The 5,276-nt window shown below is 46.2% G+C and overlaps 2 pseudogenes; both read right to left on the bottom strand.

Annotated features, from left to right (window-relative positions):
• Positions 1–980: 980 nt before the first annotated feature.
• LOC114609938 lies at positions 981–1,868 on the bottom strand (annotated as a pseudogene).
• A 1,887-nt stretch (positions 1,869–3,755) lies between these two features.
• LOC114609904 lies at positions 3,756–4,765 on the bottom strand (annotated as a pseudogene).
• Positions 4,766–5,276: the final 511 nt, after the last annotated feature.

Below are 5,276 nucleotides of genomic sequence, written 5' to 3'. Positions count from 1 at the left end.
ACAAGACTTTTCCAGTGCCCCCTCCCTGACCCCTCTTTAGGTCTCAGGGTCTACAACCCAATGCTCTTGGTTCCTAATGTGATTTCCCTGTCAACAGCTTATAGCGACCAGGTGAGGTATGTGTTGCGGGACGTGCAGTGATTGTGCCTCTCGGCCTTGTGGGGGTGTGCAGTGATTGTGTCTCTCGGCCTTGTAGGGGCATGCAGTGATTGTGTCTCTCAGCCTTGTGGGGGCATGCAGTGATTGTGTCTCTCAGCACTAGGAACCACACTGTGGTATTAGTTACTGCAGCTCCTCGGAGAAATCAGGCTCTTTCTGAAAGCACACCAACCATTTCCAAAGGGGAATCAGTCTCCCAAGGAAAGCTTTGCACAAGAAGAGAAAGTCATGAGGGAACTCCTGGTGCCCCTCACAGATGTCAAAAATGGAGACCATTTGGAAGAATCCTAAGAATGGGACACAGGATGAAGTTTACTACTTATCTCGTAAGTAATCTTTTTTTTGACATTTCAATATTCATTTTATTTTAAGCGATGTTAATTATAGCATTTGAAGGGGGGGATTTAATTCCACACAAATAGTGACACCACTCAAAAAATGACACACAAGAAATGGCTAGCCACCACTAAAGACCACTTGTGGTGTAAAACAGACATTGCTGGGCTACAGTAGAAGCAAGCATGAAGATCTGTGTTTAAAGATCTGTGTGAAGATTCTGTGTGAAGATCTCTTTCACACGCTTGGCAGTTATAGCCCAAGCAACAAGGTCTGATGCTCGGGAAGACACTATTTCATCTGTGGACACAGACATACAACAGGCCCGAATTGCCAGCTCCTGCTTGCAGTCTCAGGAGGGACCCTCCCCAACCCATGTCTACAGCTAAAATGACCCTTTCTGGAAAGGAGTTTCTTCTGCACTGGGAAATGGTGAGACCTTGAAGCCAAGTCATCCCTGGACTGTAGAGCTAATGTGGTATTGATCAACGTACAACATTGAAAGATATGCCAAGTCCCGACATAGCTATGCTGCAAAGTACTTTAAGATCCATTTCTGCTTGAAATCCCATTCTTAGACCAAACCAATGGTCACCCACATTAATGTTCTTACAACAGAGATGACAGCATCAGCTCAGTATCTGGCTCTAGGGTCTGTGTGTACCCTAAGCCGATCAGGCTGGAGTAGTTCACACTGACTGAGCAGCCTGGGGTGGGCCTGATACTTGGCTACTACTCTGAAATGAATGTTACTGTTTCCAGCATCCAGGTGAGGCTGACAGCAGTCTCCACCTTCTGGTAAATGGAGCCATCAAACTCTCTAATCATACAGGTTAGTATGAAGCTGGAATGCGTCCATCTTACAAAGGAAATCGCAAAGTTACTTAGGGTCACTAAAGAATTTAAGGTCTCAAAATTCATCTGGTAGCCAGCCAGACCTCATAACTCCAGCATAAGGGCCAGAAGATACCAAAGACCATCTATATATAGCCAGAGTTGATATGCTCCCTCTTGTACCCTGTCTTGATTTTTAGCACCCCTCCCTCACCCCGTGGTAGGGCAGAAGAATGGTTGGAAGGTCAGCTTCAGTCCACCTGCTAGCTGGTCTTTCACAGTGACCTGAGTGCCCAGGCTGTTGTCTGTCTACACTTCTCCATAAACATCAGGCCCTTCTCAGTCCATCTGGACCTGGTCTCCAGGCTTCGGTTCACTTTGATGGGCTCCATGTTGGTTAGGCCTGAGCTGAAAAATTCAGATCTGTTCTCAGAGGACTTTATTTCCAAATCCAGTTGTATTAAGCCAAATCTGTAGCCCTTGGTGAAGACATCCCTGGTAGACTTGCCAAGATCAGCATAGGTGTGAGACACAGCCATTTTCTCAGACGTAGTGACAGGGGGATCAGACGAAAGTACGGCAGGGCTGCAGCTGAGATGGGGGATGTAGGTCATCTTAATACCAATGTGAACAAACTCTGGCTTGCCCTTAATGTCACATTACACCAAAGCTAAAAAGAATGTCTGTAAGTTTGTACAGAAAGTACTTCCACATTGACAGACCGTTTCTTGAACGTAGATTCCACTCTGCTCTACCCTGGGCTTTAAACACATTATCACAATTGCTCACAAATTGCCTGCGAAGTATTTTGGAAGTAATAGTTCACATTCCTTGAGCAGCTCCTCTGCCCTACGTGAACAGTTTATTATGTAACTTAATCTTTCATAAAGTTTACGGCCAGTTTTTTTCCCCTATCTTATCAGCATCAATTGAAATAACAGAGCGGCGATTGATTTAGAAGTTATCGAGTTATTGCAAACCCTCTGGGACAAGCCTTGTTCTGAACACTTTCTACGCATGCGCCAGCTCTGTGTAACAAGCCTTGGTCTGAACACTTTCCACGAAGGCACCAGCTCTGTGTAACAAGCCTTGTTCTGAACACTTTCCACGCAGGCGCCAGCTCTGTGTAACAAGGACCATTGTGCTGTATGAGTCACACATGAAACACTTGGCGAATAGTTCTAAGTCCTTTGTCTCAAATCACACAGTTAAGAGGTTAAAGCTCAATCAGTTGAATCTTGGTGCCTATCACTTCAACCTGGGTAACACCTCCTTACCGTGTAGACGTGTAAGACACAGAAAATACCCAGCCACCATCGAGAGGAACTGTGAGAATCCCTCCTTGCAGGGGCTGCTCTGTTTTTGTATTCTTGTTGTGGTTTTCAGCTAAATCCCATGGTTTCTCCAGGCCTGAGTTGCCCGGCCAAGATGTGTTTCTTCAACACCAAGATTCTACTGAAAAGCCCACATCCTAGCTGTATTCTGAACTCTCACTAAGCCCCCAACTCTTCCTGTATGCCTATATTGACAAGAGATACTTTAACCCAAGGCTTCCCTTTCTAGGCACATTGAAAGGCTGGAGATTGGGCTTCAAGGTGAAACAGGACTTCAGAAGGTGCTGTGAAACTTGAAAATAACACTGACACCTGGAGTTTAAGAAGAAGGAATATAGCTTGAAGTGTTATCTTGATGTCACTGGTGGGATAATGAAATCTTGAATTAGGGTTTCCGCTTCCCACATCAGCTAAACAACTGAGTGTATTTTCTACTTGACTTGTGACAGTAATGAATTTCTAACCATTTCCTTCAGGGATGAAACATAAATGCACAGAACACAGAAACAACAACCTGTTCACAGACAGACCAGTATTCTGTTCCTCAGCCTTTACCCCAGAAAATTATATCGGCTTGCATTTCTTTGAAGATATTCTTAAATGAGACTTATAAAGCAATGCAGGCCACACACTGCATCCCCCAGATCATCTTTCGTTCCTCGAGCTGTGTTCTATGACTTTGCTCTCTTGAAACACTAATGAGTTTGGGGGCTGGGGAGATGGCTCAGTGGTTAAGAACATTTGCTGCTCTTTCAGAGGACCCAGGTTCTGTCTCCAGCATCTGCATGGTGGTCCATTATCACCCATAACTTCAGTTCCTGAGGACTGGACACTCTCTTTTGGGCACAGGCATATGCATACACACAGGCAAAATGCTCGAAATAAATATCTGACAAATAAATTAAATAAAAATAAGAGTTTGTTATGGACCAATATCTAGTTTTGTTTTTCTGCATGCTTAAATCCAAGTGAACCAGCACCTTTTTTTTAATACAAAGAGAAGTCTTTATTGATAAATAAATTATGATTAAACATTATGATACTCTGTTAGAGAATAAAAGCTTCAGAGTCGCCATCTCCCCAGCCCTGGCCTTAGCTACTAGCCTCAGCCTTCTTGCTGGGAGCCTTGGATAAAGTCATGGGGGATAACTCAGGTCCTTTAGGGTTCTCGGGAGTCTTTGTCTTCCTGACCCTAGGTGTGGGTTGTGCTTTGTGTCCCATGTTTTGGGAAGGAGTGGGCGCTTTGGTCTTCTGTACTGTCTTAGCTCCCTGAACAATTGTCTCAGTGTGGGCCATGGCTGCCGTCTTCCTATTGGTGAGGGAAGCAACACTATTCTGGACCTTGCTGGCCGAGGGCTTTGATTTCTCACAGACATCTTTGCTTCTCCCGGGGGCATCTGCTCCTTGCCTGCTGGCACTGTGTTTGACATTCTGGCCTCTGCTGGTGCTGAGAGGGTCCCCGGCAGCTTTGCTTCGTTTTTTTTTTTGGGGGGGGGGGGCTTTCTGACCGCTCCTGGTTTTGCCTTGGCTTTCTTGGGCGCCAGCTCCAGCGTGACTGATAAGCAGGGATAAGCCTTCCTCTTCTGCCCCAGTTTTAGAGCCGCTTTCCCCGTCTTGGCCTTGCTGACTTGGTCTTTCTTCAGCAATACAGATTTCTTGGGGCCTGTCTCCTTGGCATCTGCAGCTCCCCTGCGGGCTTTCTGGGCACAGGATTTCTTTTTCTTGGGGTTGGGAACTAGTTTGAAGCTGCCAGTGGCACCCTTGGCCTTGGAGTTGGCAGGCCTGGTGAGGAGGCCTCGACGCACGCCAGTTTCCAGAGCTTGCTTCAACAGGTACTTGAAGCGGGTGGTGTCCACTGTTGGGTACTTATGTTGGATATAGACCTTGATGGCTATGACTGATGTGCCCTGGCGCTTCTCCCTGGCCTTTAGAGCCTCTAGCACCATGCGTAGCATTGTTGGGTTCCGTTGGCCTGCTTGGATTCTGCTGCATCTTGGACCTGGCTTGTTAGCCCCAGGGAGCCCACATGATCCAGAAGGTGATGTGTCCGTGGAGGGAAAAGAGGAGGAGGAAGAAACACTGGAGACACTTCCTGGAGCCATGGCACAGGCAGCGGCAGGCCAGGCGGGTGCTCACTCCGAACCAGCACCTTTTATTGCTATCTTTTCCCCAGTGTGTTATTTTTGGCATCTTGGTCAGGTACAGAAAACCTAAGAGCTGGACAGAAGGGAGGAGAGCTGTGAAATGCCGACCCTAGACATGACATGGCTGTTGTATTCATGAACCCACAGTAGACATGACGTGACTGTAGTACTCATGAACTCACGGTAACTGTGATTGCCTGCATTGCCTGCACAAGACTGGAGCAAAATCATGACAGTTAAATGTTCGTGCAATTTTATAAAGTATTTGTTTCAGTTTTCCTCTTAACCCAGCTAGCTCCCAAATAACTGACACTGAACTGTTATATTTATCTAACAAGCTTTTAGGGCACACAACCAAACAGTATTACTCTGTTTTAATCCTCTGAAATAATCTGGTAACCTCTTAGCCCAAACCTCAGTGATACTTGCATTTTAGTACTGATCTGGCTCTCTAGGCTACAGATGTTTT

The sequence above is a fragment of the Grammomys surdaster genome, unplaced genomic scaffold (genome assembly GCF_004785775.1).
Source record: "Grammomys surdaster isolate TR1022 unplaced genomic scaffold, NIH_TR_1.0 125996, whole genome shotgun sequence".
NCBI lineage: Eukaryota > Metazoa > Chordata > Mammalia > Rodentia > Muridae > Grammomys > Grammomys surdaster.
The sequence above is the reverse complement of the archived record's forward strand: the minus strand, read 5'-3'. Positions and strand labels throughout refer to the sequence as shown.